Here is a 24,651-nt window from a genome sequence, read left to right as displayed (position 1 = left end):
TGGCAAAAGTTGTAACTCAGACACTCAGGAGCATGAAAATCACAAAGTTGTCTGGCCATGAACATTAGACTCTGAATTTCTTGTCTGAAACTCTGAATCAATGCAGCTGCTGCTAGGAATAAGGCGAAAATTCTATGCGTTTATCTTTTGCAGTATATTATCTATTCATCTGTCACTTTGCTCCAAAAAATAAATCTATTCATCTGTCACGATTCTTGTTTAAATGGAACTAACTAGGAGCGTCGTTCTGAAAGTACATATGCTTATTGTCCCTGAGCTCCGCTATAGGCCCGCAAACAAGCAGCCTGTTCGGCTGGGATTATTCTCTCGTAAACGATCGTCAATTTCCAGTCGAAATAGTATTTTTCTCTCACACCAAATCAGCCAGCAGTACTTCTTCACGATCCAGCAACGAACAAGCCCAGCTAAACGAACAGGCTGAAGATTGAGAGTATCTGTGATGTGATTGACAATCAAGATAACAAGAATCGGCAATCAAGATCCAGCAATTCCGATGCACAGACACAGACAGCAGAAAAAAGGGGGGCAAAAAAATTTGAATCGACTAATCATAATATCATAAAACAGAAGGAACAAACAAAACTTGGCTTGAATGGGAAAGGAAATATGTGAAGAATGCGAGAACATTCAGATTCTCTCTCTTTCACCATCTACAGAGGACACACAGAGGATGACAGGAAGATGTAACTCAGACACTTGTGGCCTTGACCAATCGTCCAACCGGGAAGGAAGTTGAGACGCTTCCCCCAATTGATCAACAATTTCCAGAGCTGAACCGACCATCACGAAATGTACTGTCTTTTGTTCCATTCCATCTGTACAACATCGGCGAGGCCGGCACCATCAGTTGATTCAGTTCTCACCAGAGCTGCTGGGTCTTCTCCCTGATCATGTTTGAGATGGGTTGCCAGCCCACCATCCATGGCTTCTTGCTCGTGGGGACTGCAAAGTTGAGCTCGAACATCTCCTTGCTGATGTTGCCGCCCTCGCAGAAGCCCACCAGCCGGGCCACCAGGTCCGCGCTCTCCTCGATGTGCGTTGGGTCGTTGGGGTCGGTCCAGAGCTTGTTCACCAGCTGCAGCTTCCGCTGCTTCGCGTCCAGGGGCACCTGCCACTTGATGAAGAGGCGCTCTCGCTCTTCGTCCGTCAGCCTTGATCCCATCCTTCTCGCGAGAAATTCTCGCTCGTTCCTCAATGCCTTCATACTGCAACATACAAAATACTCTGTTATGGCTACTGAACACAGCAATGCTTCACTACGGATGGCTAAAAGGTATGTAGACACACTATTTTCCTTTCTTTTGGTTATACTCTTCAACAGTATCTGGAACTACAATCGGTGAAACTCAGAAAACAAGCAGCATGTGACGCTATTGTAGTAGTTATTCAGTACCTGGAGATAAGTGAAACTGCAGGGTCGTCAACAGCACCAGGGCTTGCATCGCCGACCTCAGCAAAGTGTTGTTGCAACCATACCAGCCTTCTTACTTCGACTTCGATGTATATCTGATCAGCCTTGTCACCCCTGAATAACAGGTAGAACTGGGTCCTGTGTATGATCGACACATGGCACTGATCCCACAGATGAATAATGCACTGCATCTGCTCCTTGAATAATCTGTCCCATGAATCAGGACCATCCTGTAGAGGCCCAGAATTATCCTCTCCATTCGACTTGCCTTCATTAGATTCCAACTCGAGGACCTGTAAAATAACGTAATCGAACATATTTTAGTAGCAGGAAAGCAGACAATTTTTTTGGGAAGAAAGATCAAGTGAGTTCAAAACCTGGCAGACTAGCAGCTGCTTTTGGTACTGAAGTTTTGCAACTCGCTCCTTCAGTTCAGTCACGTAAGCCCTGATGCTCCTAACATTTTCCTCTGCAGCATTTTGGAACATCCTCTGCATCTTTTTCATATTGACTGAACTGGAGCGCCTGTAGCGTGGTGTCTCATCACGAGATGACATATCTCCATCTTCACTCTTGGTGGGAGTAGCCTTTTCTGAACCCTCAACAGACATAGTGTCACCCTCTGGGGCCCTATTCTCAACTTCTGATTCTGAAGGCCTACTGGAAGAATGGGGAGAACAAGGTGCTCTTAGAAGATTTGCTCTGTTTATGTTGTTGCTCACACCCAGAGGAAGAAGAAGCCTCTTCTTCTTCTTTGATCTGTTCGACTTTGGGGTAGTCTCATTACATGGCATGGCAACATTTGGAAGTGACATCACCAATCTGTCAATAGACCGTTGCACATTTTCTAACTTCGCCTCAAGTTTGGCAATATCATTGTCTTGCATATGAAGTCTAGAAATCTCATCTTTCAAATCAGATCCATTTCCTTCATCTGTAATCATCTCCACGTCTCTGTTCTCAGACCTAACAGATTGCATCTCCCTGATTTCTGCCTGAAGTTTAGCGATGGTTTCTGCAGCATCCTGGTTGCCATGCTTGTGGCATTCAACTTCTTTGTGAAGTACTTCAATGGCGCGGTTTGCTTCAACCTCAAGCTGTTGTTGCAGCTGCTCCAGCTTGCGGATTTCATGCTTTAACATAAATGGAGCAGTAGATGATTGCCTAATTGAGCTTCTCATCATCTTAATTTTGTTACTTGGCTCTAGTGATCCTGAAAATGTAAGGCACTTTCGTGTTTTTTTGTGGCGAGTCAAAGGGATTCCACCCCTGCAAGAGTAGAGTGCAACCCAAAGGGTTAGTTAATGGTAATGAAGAGGAGTTCGGGACAAACAAAAGCCAGATTCTTACTGGCTGGTGATCACTCTTCTTCTTCCGCAGTTCTTCGAGCTCTGACTGTGCAATATCTCGCTGTTTCCTGAGCTCCTCAATTTCAATTTCCATCTACACAATTCATTGATTAGATCATGTAAAACATGGTAATGATTTCAAGCATTTAGTGCACTCTTGAAAGTTAAAAGTGAACATGAAACCTTGGTCAGAGACTTTACCTGTCTAATCTTCCTGTCCTTTTCCATTATGAGGGTATCAGAAGAGGAGCCACGGTCAGGGGTCCTCAGCTCTGATTCTAGTCTAGCAAGTTCTGTCTGAAGGTGCTTCACCAATTGCTTATCTGATATAACCTGCATGGAACATGTATTGTTGAGTTGTACATTGATGTATCTCAACAATTACTAAGGCACAAAGAAATGTTGTCTCAGAGTCACGACTCACACCCTTACCATATTAACTTTTGCAGTATTTGTGACCTCCTTTGCGCAGGTTGCAAAGAATAGAGTATTTCTAGATTGTTCTACATGTGTCAGGGCTGGGCTCATGGTACAGATGATTGCTGTTCTTGCATTTCCACCCAAAGAAAGCTGTAAAATGCGTGTCAGCTTCGAGTCCCTGTAGGGTATGTGTCCACTTCTTTTCCCTGAACTGCAATTGAAGTTTACAGTTAAGTTTCAGTTACAAATAAGACTGGAAAAGTCACTCTCAATCAATTGCACTGATCCAAATACATGTCATCTAGCTTTGGGGAGACCATACAAGCACTACAATTTCATTTATTAAGTGGAATTTATTTCTACATCATTGACAATCCACTGATACAAAATAAGCTAATGAAACAACATATTTGTAGAACATTTATTTTAACGTGACAAATGCTTTAATGAGTGAGATATCCTATTTTGAAAACTGAATATAGCAACCATCTTTAATCGCCATTTATCTAACACCCAACCTAAAGTTATTGATCGCTGAAGGCCAAACTAGAACAAAATTGAATATACCAGCAAAGAGTTAATTGAGAAGAAGACATCTTAGAAGCTTTTGTTTAGCAAGATGAATTCATGGACCAGAAATGTGCAAGTACTTGTTAGTCTTGGAATAACTTTACACATTTCAAAAGCCTTTTATCCTCCAGTTTTGACTCAAAATGACAAATGGCCAATCAGGATATGGCATCTCAGCAGAATGCATTTTATCTGATACATTTTCTTTAGCAGAAATCTTCAATGTTACAATTTGTAGATGGATGCAGAGAAAAGGTACTAAAAATCTGACTGAGGCTTCTTACACACAAGTAGAACTTGAGCTTTGAATTCTACCTTAGCTTTCTGATGACAGTAGTCAAAGTCAACAAGCTGCGATTTATATGACAACCCTCTTTCAACCTTGCACCTATGGCATGTGTTTGTGCAGCTCGTTCACTTCCAGCAAGGTCAACAAAGTTCTGCAAGCAAAGGAAGCAATTATTGAAATTATGAATATCGGCATCACCAATATATAAGACCTTTGAGGATATCATGCTTACCAGGTTAGCAACAAAAGATTTCACACATCCTGAAACTTCACGGAGCCTGCTCTCGAGAGTCTGGATAAGATATACACAACAAAAGATTAATACTTCCCTCACCATGTTTTTCCTGGAATGACTCAATGAAAACAGGACACGTACCAGCCTAATGATTTGGTGGGAACGTGAACTAGTGTCATTTAGTGCAGTCTCCCCAACCTGTCTTTGTTCTGCAATCATTCGAAAGGTTGTTAAAGTGATTAGCATTCATTTCTGCTTTTTTTTTTTTACAGCACCTAGTGTTTACCTTCACAAATGCTGATTAGATGCCTCAGATGTTGGCTGTCCTTAGCAATTTCTTCTTGCAACTTCTCCACAATGGTTCCTTTCTGTCAAACAGAAAATATTTTCATTTAGTTCACTATAAGATCAAAATTTTCATGGCCATTGTAATAACTGACAAAGTTGTAAACAAACCTCAGGATCATCTAACAACCGAAGGGGAGCAGAGTCAGGTCGTAGAAGATCCTTCACAATCTCATTGTAAATTTCCATAGCAGATATTTTGATCACAAATTCCCTCTCAGGAGTCTAAACAAGAACAATTATGAGTTATAACACTTACATGCATCCTAGAAAGCAATATACCATAGAGAGCAAAAAGCTGACTTGCTCAGATTTATGAAACTCACATTATCTATGTGTCTATAAATATCACTAACAGCACTCTCTGTAACGCCTCTCATCGTGAATGTTTTACCACTGCTGGTTTGCCCATATGCAAAAATGGTGGCTGCAAAACAAACACAAGGTAAGGGGTCACTTGCAGATGATCACTCCACTACCACAAATGTACAAACTGAGAATTAACCTACCATTAATGCCTGTCAGTGCAGACATTGCAACATCCTTAGCTCCCTCTTCATAGACCACGTCTGTTTGGCAAGCTGGCCCAAACACTTTATCTGGAAGGAAAGGAATTCAAAGACATCGATCAGTTGCAAACAGATTTTCTTGAGTTGCATTGCTCATGAATTGATCAAGCCACGCTACCAAAAGTGTAAGACATCGGTGCAGCTCGGTCCTGCGTGGGGCCCTTGTACAAGATTGTCTGGATATCAGCGCACTCCCATGCCACATCATCCTTCACAGCCAGCTCCTTCTTGCTTAGTGGCCTCACCCTCACTGTAACAAAAATCTTCTCCTCCTTGGCCCTTGAGCTGCCACCAGGAGTCGACATCGGTGTGTGCTCACCCTTTGATGCAGGGGTGCTTGGTGGTCTTGACGTGCCCATTTTTTTATTCCTCACTTTATAATCTAAAACAAAGATTTCAGGAATTGAATAAGGAACTGGAAACAACGGTCACATGAATATAAAACAAATTGCATCATTCATCATAAACGGAATTGCTGGCAAACTAGTAAAGACATTTTCTAAAATGCCTTAACTTCGAATCCAAATAAACAAATGTTTAGTTTCTAGCAGCAGAAGTAAACTACAGACGTTAGTAGTATTTTACAGGGATCTAGACACCGACTTTTGGAATTTGAAATGCTGCAAAAATTGACACCCAGCATGTTATAGAATCAAAAATACAGATCTAGTTTCCACTGATTCATGCAAGCACAGGCAAAGCAATTTCCATGTAAGCATAAATCCGTACTAAATTTAATGATCGTGTCATGTCACGAGCAGCATTCGTTCTAGACTCCGCTGGACGTAGACGAGGAATTGCTGATTCCAGGATCTCGCAATCCCCCCACAACGGAATCTGCATCTCGAATTCGAGATGATGTCCGATCCGAACCCTTGTCAAAAGGGGGTGGCGCAAACAAAACTAGTCGGCACTGAGACACCAGGGGACGCGTGGATGCCAGTAGTGAGTGGATCGGACTTATATATCAGCATAATATGGAAACCCGATCCGAAGAACTCGCGTCATCAAAAATACGAAATCCCGGAAACGAGCAGCCGCGGATAAACAAACTACCTTCCTTTCTAGAACAAATCCACCCAGAACAGAGCAAACCGGTTTCCTAATCTACCGCGCCACTGGGGAAACCGGGGGGCGCACTTGCCTACCCGGCGGTCCGCGCCTCCGCGCCACAGCACAGGAGCAGATCGGGCGGCGGCGGATGACGCCGGCGAGGGCCCACCCACCAGGACCCAGCCCGGTCGCGACACGCCGCCACCTCCACCACGCGGAGCGGGGAGTGGGAGTGGGGAGGTGGCGAGCAGCAACCGCCGCGCGCCGCTCAAGGAAACGAGGAGACGGAAGAGGGAGGGAGGAGGATGTACAGCGCCGCGTAGAAGGCAGGCACTCACCAGCGCGGCGGCCGGGAAGGGGGAGGAGCGCGATCCGGCCGAGCCGAGCAGGAGCAGTCGTACCGGGGAGCGCGCACCCGAGGCGGAGCAGGGAGCCTCTCCTAGGAGGCAGGCGGTCGGGGAGCCCAAGCACCGCCGCCGCCCTCGCCGGTGCGCGTGCGACTGGGGAGGAATCGCCCGTTCTGTAGCAGGATAGGAGTATGGTTTTTGAATTTCTCCAGCGGAGAGGGAGGAGAGCGGAGAGCAGCGAGAGAAGGGGAGGGGGAGTGAAAAATGATAAATGAAGGGAGCGGCCGTGGAGCGAGCAACGGCTAGTTTTGGAAGGCGTTAACCAAAGCCCCCACTAGCTACGCCCGCTAGCCATTTCTTTTTGTTTTTTGTTTTTTTTCTCCCACTTATTTATATGTCTCTCGTCAGCACTAGTAGAGAGAGAGAGAGAGAGGCTATGATGCTCCATCCGTGACTGTGTGGCTGCAGGTGGGGCCATCAAGCAGCTGAGCTTGACCAGTGAGTGAAATAGGGGGAGGGGTGGTGGTAGTCATTAAATGCAAATTTCAACCACTGAGGCCATCTTCGCTAATCTTCAGCCGTTTGGTTGAGCTGGTTCGTTGCTGGTTCGTGAAAAAAGTACTGCTGGTCGGTTTGTGTGAGAGAGAAATACTGTTTCGGCTGAAAATTTACGATCGTTTACGATCGTTTCACCCCAGCCGAACAGGCTGCTTATAACCCATCTTTTTCAGCTTGTTTTTTTCAGCCGGAACCGTACTTTTCTCTCGCAACAAATCAGCCGGAATAGTATTTCGGTTTGTTTTTTTCAGCGAAACGAACAGGGCATGACTCTTGGTAAATAAATGGATATGATTTTATATGTATTAAACTAATATATTTCACGAGTTATTATGGTTCTGAAGTATTTGCAGTCTAAACTTGAGATATACACAAAAATATATAAACGGAGCTTATGCGATTGTGGTGCAAAGATGCACTGGAGATGGAATCCAATTATCATTATGAAAAAAAAATCCTAAACACCAAATTTGACTCTACCATGTGGAAGAGATCACCAAGATGAGTTATTTGGACTTTCGGCTCACCTAATTTGGAGTCCAAACACAAAAGTTACTTTTCTCGATAGTTTACGGCACGGACTAGATACACGAGCTAGGGGTCCGTCGACCCAAATACAAGTCGAATGACCATCAACTCTGAGGCATAGAGGAGGCCTTAGTTGGGCTCTTGGCCCAAAACAGCCCAGGTTCGTGAAAATACAGGAGAAAACATCGTGACATATTGGATTGATGTTGGTTTAATCTGACGACCCGGGTTATCTTCAGTTGGATTCAAGAGCCCACCATCCAAGGATAACAACATTATTAACTACCAACCAGACGAGCTCGTAGAATCCAATCGTCGATGTTTCATCCTCACTATTCTTCTTGTTACTATTATATAGCATCACACGTTTTCTCTTGTAGTCATAATTTAAATCTAGGGCTTCCATATTAGGGCACTTCCAATGGCCGCCTCTAAGCTGATATTAGGATATTTCTGAGCTATTTTTTTACCATGATGGACGTAGCAATTTATAAATAAAGTTGTCGGGTATCTTAGAATGGGGTACCCCAAGCAAAACATCAAATGGGTTGCCCCAGTCCCATCTAAAAAATAACGATGATAAAAGCAAAAAGGTAAGTCGCGGGCCCCTCCCCGTCGCGACCAGGCCCACTGGGTCCTCCTCCTCCTCGCCTCGAGCCCCGAGAAGGAGGTCTCGACATCCTGGCGAGGCTCCCCAGGGAAGGCTTCGGCAGGGAACGCCGTCTCCGCCTCGCCCGAGGCTCTCCACAGAAGGCCTCGGCAGGAGGCGCGTTCTCCGTATCGCGCGAGGCCTCTCGCGCGAAGCCTCGGCAAGGAGCCTGATCCCCGTCTCGCGCGAGGCCCCCATTCTCCGTGTCGCTCGAGGCCGGCTCGCCCGCGGTCCGTCGCCCCCCGCCTCGGCCGACCCTCCTGACAGCCGGTCACGTCCCATTAATGCTTTCAACCACCCCCGTGATCTCAGCCGGACAGCGGCTCAACGTCACAGAAAGACCGACGCGACCCGAAGTCGCATCAGCACCATACCGGCCAGGACAGGGCATGGCGGGGATTGTCGGCCACTGTGTCCAAACACTGTGACCACGATCAGCCGTCGTCAGCGCCTGGGACAGGATATGGCGGGGATTACCGACCACTGGGTCCAAACACTGTGACCATGATCAGCCGCCGTCAGCGCCTGGGACAGGATATGGCGGGGGTTACTGGCCACTGTGTCCTACCACTGTGTCCACGATCAGCCGCCCGCTCAAGGCCTCGGCGCTGTACACCAAGGCCTCGGCACTGTACATCAGGGCCTCGGCAATATTGGGGTCCGCGCCTACCGAGACCCCCCACCGCAAGTACCAGCCTCGGCCCTGACCAAGTTTCGGCCTCGTGCATAGTCCGTCCCCAGCGGCTTATGGTCACCGCCACGTCCACTCTGAGGCATTCCTAGGGCTCCAACGACGCACAGGATCTGATGAGACGACCACGCCGCCCCAGTACTCCAAGGATGGGCCGCTCCGACGACCACGCCGCCACAGGAACAGGCCACAGGGCTTGGACATGCCGTCCCTGTCGGCACGACGCCGCATAGTAATACATGTACTGCCCTTGTCCCCCCTTCAACTATAAAAGGAGAGGACTTGGGCCACTTAGGGGGGACGCCCGGAGAACACACACACACGCACACCTTCCAGCCGCTTGAGAGCAACATCTCAGACGGCCCCACGACACCCTGCCGAGACCTGGGACAAGTTCCCTCTCTCCCTTAGCTTGTAACCCCCTACTACGAGCACTTCGGTGCAAGGAATACAAGTTCTATCCCTTAGACTGGACGTAGGGCGCCGATTGCCCGAACCAGTATAAACCTTGTGTCTCTTTGCATCACCATCCGGAATCAGGAGCACGCAGAACAAATTCACTAGTCGGTTGAGGACCCCCCGGTCCGAAACACCGACAGTTGGCGCGCCAGGTAGGGGGAGTCTGCGTGTCAGTTTTGTCATCCCAGCAGGTTCCGGATGGCAGACCCCGTGCGGCCATTGCGTCTCGGCACCGTAGTTTGGTTCGGGAGCCTAGAGTTCATGTCTTTAGGGCATGAGTACGACATGGTACTCCTCGCTCCTCGAGCCCCACCGCCCGATAATGAAGTTACGCGCCGGCAGCCCAGGCGCAGGCGGCACCTGGGCGGCCGCTCTCGCCGCGCTCGCCAGGCACGACACGAGCAAGACCACCCCGACGCTACGCGAACCCGGGGCGGCACGCCACTCCCCGCCGATATCCTACGACCAGCTGTTGGTACGGGGTCCCTGGCCGGGGACCTGTCTGGCCCGAGCTTGGACAAAGGGAAATCGCCGGTGGCTCGCGGTGATGCCCAGTCGTCAAGCTCCGCTCCACCACTCCCTGAAGAACCGACCCCAGCGGAGCAGAATCTGGCAACGACATCATCCCCATACCCCTTTGGGGTGAAAAATGCCGCCGCTTCTTACACCTACGCATACGCCGCTGCTCGTGAGGGTCCCTCAGAACGCTGCCAGCGCTTCGGTCTCGACCTAAGCACCCACGCTGACTCCTCGGATGAGGACAGGGCATGGCCCGGAGTGGATTTCTCCGGGCTCCACGACCCTGGGACTTTGCGCCAGTTCTTGGCCGCAAGCGACTACTGCTTTGGTTACTCCGACTCCGACGACGAAGGCACTTGCGACCCCACTCGCGAGTGTTTTCACGTCGAGCTCGGGATGCCGAGGGCAGGCGAAGAGGATGAGGGGGCAGGTAGCCACTCCCCACTTCGTCCAGGGGCGGGCGCCGTCACGCCCCCACGCAATGCCCTGCCAACCGCACGAAATGAGAACTTCGCTCTTGCACGACCTCAGCGCCCAGACCTAGAGCAACTCCATGAGCTCCAGGCCAAGGTCGAGCAAGACCAACTCTTTCTGCAGCAGCTTCGAGACTCTCTCGAACAGGAACAGCGAGGCCACGGTGAAGGTGGGGGAGCCCGACGAAGAGCTCGCGATGTGTATCACCGCATCCATGACGACGAGGGGAGCGAGCAACCCCCAGTCTTCAATTGCGCCAGCCAGAACGTTGCGGTTGCGGCAATGTTGGTTCGCGCAATGCCCGAGCCTTCTACCATGGAGGGGCGGTAGGTCCGCGGCGAGCTCTGCGATCTCCTAGAGACCGCTACGGTTCAGCAGGCCGAGAGTTCCGCCTCCCAACGGTGCGGGGGTGCCTCGAACCTTCTCACGGCACCGCCTCGGCAGGACAAGGAAGCCCCAGTTCGTCCCGACCCCGACCGAGCGCCGATAGCCCACAGGGTCCCTGTGCTCCTGGACCGCCTCGGCAGTCGACGCGAGGTGCGGGGAGACCATGAGGTGGTCAGCAGGCGACGACGCCACGACAACGAGGGGCCCGCTCGGGGCTACCACCCACGCTGAGGCAGTCGCTACGACAGCGGTGAGGACCGCAGTCCTTCCCCTGAGCCGCCAGGCCCTCGGGTCTTCAGCGGGGCCATCCGTGCTGCTCCTTTCCCCGCCCGGTTCCGACAGCCGGCCAATCTCGCGAAGTACAGCGGCGAGACCAACCCAGAGCTCTGGCTCACCGATTACCGCCTGGCCTGCCAGCTAGGCGGCGCGGACGATGACCTGCTCATCATCCGCAATCTCCCTTTGCTCTTGTCGGACTCGGCACGAGCCTGGCTCGAGCATCTCCCTCCCTCGCAAATCCACGACTGGCGCGATTTGGTTAGGATCTTCGTCGGGAACTTCCAGGGCACGTACGTGCGCCCTGGGAATTCCTGGGATCTTAAGAGCTGTCGCCAGAAGCCGGACGAGTCTCTCCGAGACTTCATCCGGTGCTTCTCCAAACAATGCACCGAGCTACCCAGCGTCGGCGACTCGGAGATCGTCCAGGCTTTCCTCTCCAGCACCACTTGTCGGGACTTGGTCCAAGAGTTAGGTCGTAACGTCCCGCGCTCTGCTGCCGCGCTCCTCGACATCGCCACCAGCTTTGCCTCAGGAGAAGAGGCTGTCGGAGCCATCTTCCCCGACACTGATGCCAAGGGTAAGCGGAGGGAAGAGGCCCCCGAGGCCTCAGCCTCCCACCTCCCTAAGAAAAAGAAAAAGGGGCGCCTGGGGAGGCAGGAGGTCCTGGAGGCTGATCTGGTCGCGACCACAGAGCGCAAGAATCCCCGAGGCCCCAAAGGCCCTAGGCCCTTCGACGACATGCTTAAGAAACCCTGCCCTTACCACCAGGGCCCGGTCAGGCACGCTCTCGAGGATTGCACCATGCTACGGCGCTACTACGCCAGGCTCGGGCTCCCCAACGACGACGCCAAGCAGAAAGGCACCGGCGGACGGGACGAAGACAAGGACGACGGGTTCCCCGAGGTACGCAACGCTTTCATGATCTTCGGTGGGCCCTCGGCATGTCTTACGGCGCGGCAGCGTAAGAGGGAACGCCGAGAAGTCTTCTCGGTCAAGGTGGCCACCCCCCAGTACCTTGACTGGTCTCGAGAGGCGATCACCTTCGATCGAGGTGACCACCCCGACCGTATTCCGAATCCCGGGCAGTACCCACTGGTCGTCGACCCGATCATCGGCAACACCCGACTCTCCAAGGTGTTGATGGACGGAGGCAGCGGCCTCAACATCCTCTACGCCAACACCCTGGAGCTCTTGGAGATCGACCGGTCGAGGCTATGAGGCGACGTCGCACCCTTCCACGGCATCATGCCAGGGAAGCGCACGCGACCCCTCGAGCGCATCGACCTTCCTGTCTGCTTCGGCACCCCTTCCAACTACCGTAAGGAAGTCCTCACCTTCGAGGTAGTCGGGTTTGGGGGAGCCTACCACGCCATTCTGGGGCGACCGTGCTACGCCAAGTTCATGGCAGTGCCCAACTATACCTACCTCAAGCTCAAGATGCCAGGCCCTAATGGTGTCATCACAATCGAGTCCACGTACGAACATGCATACGACTGCGACGTCGAGTGCATCGAGTACGCCGAGGCTCTTGCAGAGGCCGAGACCCTCATCGCCCACCTCGACCAACTTAGTGGCGAGGTGCCTGACTCCAAGCGTCGCGCGGGGGCGTTCGAGCCCGCTGAAACCATCAAACTCATCCCGGTCGACCCCGCATGCCCCGACGACCAAGCGCTAAGGATCAGCGCCACCCTCGACATCAAATAGGAAGCCGTGCTCGTCGACTTTCTCCGTGCGAATGCCGACATATTCGCATGGAGTCCCTTGGACATGCCGGGCATACCAAGGGAAGTCGCCGAGCACACCCTGGACATCCGAGCTAGATCTAGACCGGCGAGGCAACGCCTGCGCCGCTTCGACGAAGAAAAGCGCAGGGCCATCGGAGAGGAGGTACAGAAACTCTTGGCAGCCGGGTTCATCAAGGAAGTATCCCACCCAGAGTGGTTGGCTAACCCCGTTTTAGTCAAGAAGAAAAATGGGAAATGGAGGATGTGTGTAGACTACACCGGTCTGAATAAAGCCTGTCCAAAGGTCCCCTTCCCATTACCTCGAATCGATCAAATCGTTGATTCCACCGCAGGGTGCGAGACCCTGTCTTTCCTCGATGCGTACTCTGGTTACCATCAGATCAAGATGAAAGAATCCGACCAGCTCGCAACTTCTTTCATCACACCGTTTGGCATGTACTGCTACGTGACGATGCCCTTCGGCCTCAGAAACACGGGTGCCACGTACCAGCGGTGCATGACCCAGGTCTTTGGTGACAACATCGGGCAGACCGTCGAGGCCTACATAGACGACATCATGGTCAAAACCAGAAAGGCTGAGAATCTCATGAATGACTTGAGGGTGACCTTCAAATGCCTTAGAGAGAAGGGCATCAAGCTCAACCCCGAGAAGTGTGTGTTCGGGGTCCCCCGAGGCATGCTCTTAGGATTCATAGTCTCGGAACGCAGCATTGAGGCCAACCCAGAGAAGGTCTCGACTATAACCAGCATGGGACCAATCAGAGACCTCAAGGGAGTACAGAGGGTCATGGGATGCCTTGCGGCCCTGAGCCGCTTCATCTCACGCCTCGATGAAAAAGGTTTGCCTCTGTACCGACTCTTGAGAAAGTCCGAGCGTTTTTCCTGGACCCCCGAGGCCGAGGAAGCCCTCGACAGACTCAAGAGGCTGCTCACCAATCCTCCCATTCTGATACCCCTGACCTTGGACGAGGCCCTCTTACTCTACATCGCCGCAACAACCCAAGTGGTCAGCGCCGCCGTAGTAGTAGAGAGGCAAGAAGAAGGGCATACTCTGCCTACCCAGCAACCGGTCTATTTCATCAGCGAGGTGCTCTCCGAGACCAAAGCGCGCTACCCCCACATCCAGAAGCTAGTCTACGCCATGGTCCTGGCCCGGCGCAAACTGCGCCACTACTTCGAGTCGCACCCAGTGACTGTGGTATCATCCTTCCCCCTGGGCGAGATAGTTCATAACCGGGAGGCCTTGGGCAGGATAGCCAAGTGGGCTGTCGAGCTTATGGGGGAAACCTTGACCTTTGCGCCTCGAAAAGCGGTCAAGTCTTAGGTCTTGGCTGATTTCGTGGCTAAATGGACAGATACTCAATTGCCACCTGCTCAGATTCAGACGGAGTGCTGGACCCTGTACTTCGACGGATCCCTGATGAAGACCGGGGCAGGCGCGGGTCTGCTCTTCATTTCGCCCCTCGGAGCACACATGTGCTACATGGTGCGGCTCCACTTTGCCGCCTCCAACAACGTGGCTGAATACGAGGCCCTCATCAATGGCTTACAAGTCGCCATCGAGCTTGGGGCACGGCGCCTCGACGTCCGAGGCGACTCGCGGCTCGTCATAGACCAAGTGATGAAGGAGTCAAACTGCCTCGACCCTAAAATGGAGCCTTACTGCAAGATGGTGCGACGCCTAGAAGACAAGTTCGACGGTCTCGAACTAAATCACGTCGCGTGAAAGTACAACGAGGCCGCCGACGAGCTGGCAAAGATGGCCTTAGCATGGGCCCCGGTCCCCCCGAACGTCTTTGCTAGAGACCTCCACAAACCATCCATCGGCTGCACCTCGACAACAGAGGAGGGCCCACCTGGGGAACCCATGGCAAAGCCAAGCACCCCCTCTGCTGCCGAGACCCCCTCAACCAAGCCTGAGGTCATGGAAGTCAACGCCGAGCCTCCGCAGAATGATCAGGACGCGGATTGGCGAGTCCCGTTCCTCGATTGGCTTGACCGGGGGGAGCTTCCCGACGACCGAACTGAAGCACGATGGCTTGCGCGCCGAGCCAAGACCTACGCCCTCTACAATGGTGAATTATACAGGCGAAGTCCCTCAGGCGTCCTTCAACGATGCATCAGTTCCGAGGTGGGCCAAGCCCTGCTTTGGGACTTACACGCAGGTGCCTGCGGGCACCATGCGGCGCCTCGGACGCTCATAGGGAACGCTTTCCGCCAAGGGTTCTACTGGCCGATGGCGGTCGCCGACGCTACCAAGCTAATACGCTCCTGCGAAGGATGCCAGTACTACGCTCGGCAGACACATCTCCTGGCCCTGGCCTTGCAAACCATCCCCATCACATGGCCGTTCGCCGTGTGGGGGCTCGACATGGTCGGGCCTCTGCAAAAGGCCCCCAGGGGCTACACCCATCTACTGGTATCAATCGACAAGTTCTCCAAATGGATCGAGGCCTGTCCGATCAATCGAATCAAATCCGAACAGGCAGTGCTGTTCTTCACTGATATTATCCACCGGTTCGGGGTCCCCAACACCATCATTACCGACAACGGGACGCAGTTCACCGGCAAAAAGTTCCTGACGTTTTGCGACGACCACCACATCCGTGTGGCCTGGTCGGCCGTAGGACACCCAAGGACCAACGGCCAAGTAGAGCATGCCAATGGCATGATCCTACAAGGCCTCAAGCCAAGAATTCACAACCGGTTGAAAAAGTATGGCAAGAAATGGCTCGCCGAGCTCCCATCGGTCATCTGGAGCCTGAGGAACACTCCGAGCCGAGCCACGGGGTTCACGCCTTTCTTCCTAGTCTATGGGGCCGAGGCCATCCTCCCCACTGACCTGGAATATGGTTCCCCGAGGCTGCAAGCCTATAACGAACAAAGCAACCGCACAACCCGAGAGGACGCCCTCGATCAGCTGGAGGAAGCCCAAGACGTCGTGCTACTACACTCGGCCAAGTATCAGCAGAGCCTGCAGCGCTATTAGGCCCGACGCATCCGAGGCCAAGACCTGAAGGTAGGCGACCTGGTGCTAAGGCTAGCACAGAGCAACAAGGGTCACCACAAGCTGACCCCGCCATGGGAAGGACCGTACATCATTGCCCAAGTCCTGAAGCCCGGGACCTACAAGCTGACCAACAAGAAGGGCGAAATCTTCACCAACGCTTGGAACATAGAACAGCTACGTCGCTTTTATCCCTAAATTTCCAAGCATTGTATATATCGTTTCTCGAAATGCAATTAAAAAGCGCTCTTTAGTTGGTCTTTACTTTTCGAGAAACCCCCCGAGCCCACAATAGGTCTTGGCAGTACAATAAACACAATAAGGGAGACTCGGCTCTGCCTTAGCAGAACCAAGCCTCCCTCGGGGGCTAGATGGGGGACTTCCCCTAGGTCCCACACACCATTTTTTAGTTGCTTTTCGAAAAAATTCCTACGCCAAGTCTCTAGCAGGCTCTGACGAATCATTTGTAGAGACTCCTCGGACCAAGGTCTGTTTCCTAAGCAAGAGGTCGGCTGAGTCGCGAGATGACCTACACCCTCGGGCTATGGCACTCCCTCACTACCTCTCGCTCAAGGGATGGCTTAGGCCCCAAAGGGGCGTTTTGCAAACGAAATCGGATTAGGAGCAACAGAGGGCAAAGGCTCGGAAACATGAGAAAAACAACTAAGAAACACAACCCCCGGGGCCTAGATTAAGGCTCAGGGCCCCCAGCACCGGCAAAGGGTAGGGGAGGAACCACCTCATCTTCAAAGAGCGTCGCCAGCGCCGTGCTAGGGCCTTCCGCCGCCTCCAGCAGCTTCGCGACCGCCGCGTGGGCCTCCTCATCATCATCAGGCAGAACGTAGCCATCACTGATGGCCGGGAGGTCGACGCCAAGGTAGTGAGAGGAGATGACGGCCATCGCCCGCTTGACACCCGTGTGCAGCGCCCCTCGGAGCCGCTCGCGCATCTGGCTGCTCAGCGCAATCAAGCGGCTCCCCAGGGAGCTGCTCGACTGAACCCCCTCAACTTCCAGGGCCTCACAGGCGGAAAGGGCAGCACGCTTTAGCGCCTTGTGCTCCCCGATCTCGGTCTCGAGCACCGTCTGCACCGCGCTGGAAGCCTCGGCGGCCCGAACGACCTCCGCCTCTGACTCTACACCATAGAAAATGAAATAAGGTCGAGCCAGAGAAAAAACAACCTAAGTTAGGGACGGGAGCCCACGGAGCTCACCCTTGGCCTTCAGCTCCCAGCGTCGGGCCTCGGCCTGGCAGGCCTCGGCTTTCGCCTTCAACCACTGGACCTCGACTCGAGAGGCCTCGGCCACCCTGGAGGCTTCACTCCCCAGCTCTGTGTCATACGAGGAAGTTAGGAAGCGAACATAAGGGGAAGAAAACAAAACAAGGGGACTCGAACTCACCCTCGACCGTCCCCCTCAAAACCACAGCCTCGATTTGCGAGGCCTCAGCCGCAGCAAGGGCCTCGTTCAGAGCGCCTTTGGTCAGCCGGTGCGCACTCTCCTCTGCCCCCAGCTGCCCGGCGAGGGCCTTGCCCGAGGTCATCGCTTCTTCAGCCCGGGACCTGAAGCCATCCCGGTCGCTGACGGCGCGGGTAAGCTCCTCCTCTAGCTCCTTGATCCACGCCGCCAAGGGGGCGAGCTGCGTCTGGGCCATGGCCGCCTCGACCTTCGCGTCGACACAGCGAAGGCGAAGGTCCTCCACCTCCGCGCTTCGGGCCGACAGAAGCTCGTTAGCATCGGCAAGAAGGCCCCTCTGCCTCTGAAGCTGGTCCCAGATTCCCCTCTCCCGCCGGAGGAAGACCGACTTCTCGAGGGACCGGGTCTCGAGCTCCTGAGGAGGTAGAGCAGAGGTCGTCGATTGTGACAAAACCAAGGAAAGAACAACGTCGCGCAAGAAAGGAAAACACGAACCTGAGCGACTCCGGGCAGTTCGTCGGCCACCACGGACAGCGCCGTCCGTAGCGACTGTTCCGCCAGCTCACGGTACTGCTCGAAGGTACTCCAGCGCCCGCCCTCGGCCGTGTCCTCGAGGGCAAACAAAGGCTCCCCCTCAGGGTCATCTTGGCTCCGCCACAGTACCCACAGGTGATCCCACCCGCGGGCATCGGGTCGTACCCGCACAAGGGCCGAGCTTCCCTCATCTAAGAGCGGCGCTGGCTGCTCCACGACGTCGGTCTCCTCGGCGCCAACCACCTCTCGTGCCCAGGAGGTATCATCGGAGGAGATCGGATAGACCTCCGTCTCCCGGGCACTCTCCCGCAACAACGACGGGCCCTGAGCCAAGGGCACGGCCGAGGCCTCCGCCATCGACATCTCCGCCTCCTGCACAGACGGCCTCACTGCCATCACGACGGTCGTGGTGACCTCGGGGGCTCCGGCCTCTGCAGTCATGGCCTCGGCGGCCTCGGGGGCTCCGGCCTCCGTCATTATGGCCTCGGTAGACGCAGAAGCGCCGGCCGTGGGCACTGCGGTCTCGGCGGTCATGGGCACCGGGGCCCCCATCGCCTCAGCCCCGGAGGCCCCGGGAGCCTCGGCAACAAAGGGCACGACGGCCCCATCCGACCGTGTAGGGGCCGCCTCGGCAACCCTTCCTTGGGCAGCCGGTTCCTGTGGGTCGACCCTCGCCGATGCCGCGCCGCGCTGGATGGCGGCTTGTGCCTCCGCCACCCAGTGGGCAGAGGAGTCGGGGCTTGCCTTAAGCGCTTTAAGGGGCGCCAAGGGGAGGTCGTCCGCAGGCCGCTTCTGACTAAAGAAAATCAACCTACAGGGTCAGCACGAGACCAAAAAAGCGAATGGAAGACACCATAACCCCGCCAAAAACACACTTACTTTGAACGGGGCAGCCCCAGCTTCGCCACAGCAAACCTCCTCCGCAACGGCGGAGGCGGCGGCAGGGGCGTCGCGTCCGTATCCACCGACGCCGGTCGGTCCTCGGTGGACCCCGGCGCCCCTTCGATCCTCTACGGGGCCGGTGGCGTCGCCTCCACCGCCACCGGCTCCACCGCGACCGCCGAGCTTACCGGGCTGATGGTGCGTTTGCCTAACGCCCGCGCCTCGGGCGTGTCGGCCACGGCCCCGGAGGGGCCACCGCCGGCCCCGGGTCCGCTTCCTCTCCCCTTCCCGGGGGTGCCGGGCTGCTTACCGACGCCCCGGGCGCCACCTCCTCGACGTCCGGAAGGTGGTCTAGGGGGCCTTGCCCCACCTCGTCCTTGTCATTCCCGTCCGAGGCCTCCGTCGACAACGACGTCGACGGGGACTCCTCCAACGGGAGACCTTCCTTCCGCTGCTGACGGCGGCGCTTATCCAACGCCTCGCGCGCAAGGATGTGCTTCGTGCGCTTCGCCGCCTTAGCATCCTTCCGCTTCTTCTGCGCGTCGGCGTGAGCGCGGTTAATCGCCCGCTGCCCCGCGTCCTCGGGAACGGGCGGTGGGGAGGAGCGCACGTCCCTCATCCCCTGAACAAACCACAAACGTGCATAAAGAAACAAGGGATAAAGGGAGATTGAGGAGGCTCAGAGGCTGCAGCGGCACTCGACTTACCAGCGAAAGAAACCCCCACGACGATCGCATCGCGAAGGGGGTCAGGTTGCCGCCCCTCAACTTCACATCTACCATCTCCCCCACCCGACGGTGAATCTCCTCGTCGGAGAGGGCGGAGGAAGACATCCGGGTGCCTTCGACGGGCTCACCCGGCCTCATCTCAAATAGCCACCGTCGTCGAGCCATCAGCGGCAGCACCCTCCGACGGTGGAAGGCGGCCACGACCACAGCGACGGTGAGGCCATGGTTCCGCAGCCTCGCCAGCCCCTCCAGGAGCGGCTCCAGCTTGGGCTGGTCGACCTTCGGGACGCCCCATTTCCATTTCTCCAGGCAACTCCCCACAATCCGCCCAGTATAAGGGGGAAGTCCCCCGTCGTTGTTGCGGAGGTAGAACCAACTCGTGTACCACCGGCGGTTGGAGGACGCGAGTTGGGCCAGGATGTAGAGGTGTAGGCGGTCTTGGCGCACTTGGAGAGTGCAGCCTCCAGCCCTCGACGCCTTCCTCTTGCCCGACGTGCCCGTCGGCTTGGTAGTATGCCCCGCCCGGAATAGGTGGAGCCACAAATCCCAATGGGGAGCGATCCCCAAATACCCCTCACAGACGGCAACAAAGATAGCCGCCTGAGCGATGGAGTTGGGATTAAAATTGTGGAGCTCCACTCCGTAGTAATGCGGGAGCGCCCGCATGAACCGGTCCGCCGGAACGCCGAGGCCGCGCTCGTGGAAGGAGACGAAGCTCACGACATAGCCGTCGCGGGGCCTCGGCTCCAGCTCGCCGTATGGAGCAATCCACTCCGGCCTACTAGGGTCTGTCACCGGGTGGAGGAGTCCACCGTCGACAAGCGACTGGAGCATCTCCTCAGTGACATCCGACGGATCCTAGGGGTCCGCCTCGACAACAACGACGTTGCCGGCCATGAATGCGATGGAGGAATCGGGCGCGGTGGTGAGTTTTCCTCCCTCCCTCCATGCTCTCGCTTTTTTCTCGCTTTCTCCCTAGACTCGCTCTTCTCTCCTCTTCTTCCCAGCACCCGCTGCTCTGGCGACGGCTCGACGGAGGAGGCAGGCAAGGTAAGATAAGGAGGGGCGAGACTCTTCGGGTATTTATGCAGGGAGGAGGTGAAACGAACGGGCGATGAAATTAGGGAGGTTTTCCCCGTCCGGCGCAGTTAACCACGAGCCGATTTCGGCGGCCCACGCGCCCACGTCTCCCGCATTAAATGCGTGAACAGTTACGTCCCGTCCATCACGTCGCGCTCGCCCACTACGGCAGCGGGCGTTGTTTCACATCCCCGTGAAACCGCCTCAAAAGGCGCGCCACCCGCGGCCGAGCCGATAGGGAGGACATTTCCCGCGGCCTGTTCCTTTCATAGGAAGGAATCGGGCTCTGAGCCCGTTATGATCCAGGGGTTCGAAGGCTGGGCCCCAAAGGGTTTCGACAGCTGCCCCAGGATAACAGAGTCAGGGGCAACTGCGGGCGAGCCTATACGGGGCCGAGACCCAAGCGAGCGAAACGCCTGGGACGCCCAAAGTTGTGTCCGAGACCAGCAGGAAAGTATCTGAATGGGATCCCACCGTAGGGAGGCACCGACCCACCGAGGCCCAATGAACGGCCTCGGCACCCACTAGAGAAATCCTCTGGTACTCTTGGAGTGTGTCTCTAGACCGCTAGCCATCCTCTAACGAACGGGGTTCGGACCTCCACTCGGACTACCCGATAACAGCTCACCGGAAGTGCCACCGCTCGTGCCCATCGAGGGTAGCGAGGCACGTTCCACCCCTCCTTCCGAGCGAAAAGGAAGCGCGAGGGTCGCATAAAAAGTCAAGGGAACCCCTGACTGCCTTCTCGCCCTTTGCAGAGGCTAGGGGGCTCCTCCTGCAAGTATGCCGAGACCTCACGACCCGGGCTCGCGCCCAAAGGGGCCTCGGCAAACAAACCCTCACGCGCGAGGGGCATATAAAAAGTTAGGAGAACTCCCGACGGCCCTCTCGCGCAGAGGCTAGGGGCTCTTCCTGCAACCTTGCCGAGACCAGAATGGGCTCCGCAAACTAATCCTCCGTCCGAACAAAAAGGACACGTGAAGACCAGATGAAAGGACCAGAACACCCAAGGCAAAGACAAACAGTCCAAAACCGCGCTAGAGGTTTCGCTACAAACACGATAAAAGGGCGCCGAGCCCGTTACGATCCAGGGGTTTGAAGGCTGGGCCTCCAAAAGGTTTCGATAGCCGCCCTAGGGCAATAGAGTCAGGGACGACATCGGGGCGAGCCTACGAATGGCCCAGACCCGAGCGAACGGTCGCTCGGGGCGTCCTAAGTCGTGTCCGAGACCGGCGGGGAAGTATCCGAATGGGATCCCATCGTAGGGAGGCACCGAGCCACCGAGGCCCGCGAACGGCCTCGGCACCCACTAGAGAAACCCCTTGGTACTCTTGGAGTGCATCCCTAGACCACTAGCCGTCCCCCAGCGAACGAGGCTCGGGCCTCCACTCGGACTACCCGCTAACAGCTCACCGGAAGTGTCCACGCTCGTGCCCATCGAGGGTAGCATGGCACGTTCCACCCCTCCTTCCGAGTGAAAGGAAGCGTGAGGATCATACCCAAAGTCAGGGGGCCCCTGACGAACCTCTTGCTCCGCGCAGAGGCTAGAGGCCTTTTTCCCTGCAGCCTCGCCGAGACCCCCGCAACCCGAACTTGCGCTTGGGGGCTTGGCAAATGCAATAAGAACTACTCGTTCAGACACGGAAATGAAGAAAGCCCCTGGAGGAATAACTCCACTCCCCCAGGGGCTCGGGGGCTACACCCGGTGGGTGTGCTCACGCGCACCCACCAGAACCTCAAAAAACAAGCCCCAATTCCTACGGAGCAGGTATGAACCAAGCCTCGGCAAACCCTCAGGGGGAGTGCGCGCACTCCCCCCGAGGCTCAGGGGCTACTGTCGGGTACCTTAGAATGGGGTACCCCAAGCAAAACATCAAATGGGTTGCCCCAGTCCCATCTAAAAAATAACGATGATAAAAGCAAAAAGGTAAGTCGTGGGCCCCTCCCCGTCGTGACCAGGCCCACTGGGTCCTCCTCCTCCTCGCCTCGAGCCCCGAGAAGGAGGTCTCGACATCCTGGCGAGGCTCCCCAGGGAAGGCTTCGGCAGGGAACACCGTCTCCGCCTCGCCCGAGGCTCTCCACAGAAGGCCTCGGCAGGAGGCGCGTTCTCCGTATCGCGCGAGGCCTCTCGCGTGAAGCCTCAGCAAGGAGCCTGATCCCCGTCTCGTGCGAGGCCCCATTCTCCGTGTCGCTCGAGGCCGGCTTGCCCGCGGTCCGTCGCCCCCCGCCTCGGCCGACCCTCCCGACAGCCGGTCACGTCCCATTAATGCTTTCAACCACCCCCGTGATCTCAGCCGGACAGCGGCTCAACGTCACAGAAAGACCGACGCGACCCGAAGTCGCATCAGCACCATACCGGCCAGGACAGGGCACGGCGGGGATTGCCGGCCACTGTGTCCAAACACTGTGACCACGATCAGCCGTCGTCAGCGCCTGGGACAGGATATGGCAGGGATTACCGGCCACTGTGTCCAAACACTGTGACCACGATCAGCCGCCGTCAGCGCCTGGGACAGGATATGGCGGGGGTTACTGGCCACTGTGTCCTACCACTGTGTCCACGATCAGCCGCCCGCTCAAGGCCTCGGCGCTGTACACCAAGGCCTCGGCACTGTACATCAGGGCCTCGGCAATATTGGGGTCCGCGCCTGCCGAGACCCCCCCCCCGCAGTACCAGCCTCGGCCCCGACCAAGTTTCGGCCTCGTGCATAGTCCGTCCCCAGCGGCTTATGGTCGCCGCCACGTCCACTCCGAGGCATTCCTGGGGCTCCCACGACGCACAGGATCTGATGGGACGACCACGCCGCCCCAGTACTCCAAGGATGGGCCGCTCCGACGACCACGCCGCCACAGGAACAGGCCACAGGGCTTGGACATGCCGTCCCTGTCGGCACGACGCCGCATAGTAATACATGTACTGCCCTTGTCCCCCCTTCAACTATAAAAGGAGAGGACTTGGGCCACTTAGGGGGATGCCCGGAGAACACACACACACGCACACCTTCCAGCCGCTTGAGAGCAACGTCTCAGACGGCCCCACGACACCCTGCCGAGACCTGGGACAAGTTCCCTCTCTCCCTTAGCTTGTAACCCCTACTATGAGCACTTCGGTGCAAGGAATACAAGTTCTATCCCTCAGACTGGACGTAGGGCGCCGATTGCCTGAACCAGTATAAACCTTGTGTCTCTTTGCATCACCATCCGGAATCGGGAGCACGCAGAACAAATTCACTAGTCGGTTGAGGACCCCCCGGTCCGAAACACCGACAAAAGTATAGATATATTTTGTGTTAACATTTTCTAATGCCAGTGATGCATAATTTTGTTTTTTTCCCTTTAATTAGCACGGTAATTTTTTTTGTCTTATTTAGAGATTTTTTTCGTTAGCCGAAAGAGTAACACATGCTCGAACCAAGATCCAGTCGAACTTTTAAAGGTTTGACCATCAATTGTTTGCTCAATACAAGAAGAGGTTTACTTTCATGATTCGTATTCATCGCACACTCCAAGTTTTTTTTGTATAATAAGGATTAAGTTCATTTTCAGCTGACAACTTCTGCCTTTATATAATTTTAACCTCTAACTACAAAACCGTCTAACTTAGGCACCTCAACTATCAAACCGTTTAATTTTGATCCAGATCCAAGCTTTTGGCGGACGTGGAGTTCGTGGAGCTAGACCGTTTCGCAGGAAAAATTGAGAGCGGAGCTATTTTCTGGAGCTACGTGAAGCTGTGCCAAACACCCCCCACATTTATTTTATGCTTTTCTATTATTATATTTATTGTGGTAGTATAACTTATCCAAAAATCATGAAATTTTTCCAAGACTTGCTTCTGTATAAGGTAGTACCAGTGAAAAATTCATGTCCAGAAGAGCATAGTATGCTGCAGTTATGATTTTATCTCCATTTGCTACTTATTTCACATGATAGGAATAGTGTGTAGTAAATGTACTACTGCTAAGTTTTTTTTTGAAAGCACTACTGCTAAGTTTTGTTACAACGTTTAGCTATTCTACCGTCAAGCAATAATAATATTGTATATAGTTGCACATGCTATGTTTTCAAAGAAATATATTACTATACACATACAGTAGCGGTGCACAGT

At 54.7% G+C, this 24,651-nt stretch overlaps 1 pseudogene; it reads right to left on the bottom strand.

Annotated features, from left to right (window-relative positions):
• Positions 1-547: 547 nt before the first annotated feature.
• On the bottom strand, positions 548-6,843 carry LOC136523783 (kinesin-like protein KIN-7A; annotated as a pseudogene).
• Positions 6,844-24,651: the final 17,808 nt, after the last annotated feature.

The sequence above is a fragment of the Miscanthus floridulus genome, chromosome 18, assembly GCF_019320115.1.
Source record: "Miscanthus floridulus cultivar M001 chromosome 18, ASM1932011v1, whole genome shotgun sequence".
NCBI classification, from domain to species: domain Eukaryota; kingdom Viridiplantae; phylum Streptophyta; class Magnoliopsida; order Poales; family Poaceae; genus Miscanthus; species Miscanthus floridulus.
Note: the sequence above shows the minus strand (reverse complement) of the source record. Positions and strands in the feature narration are given on the sequence as shown.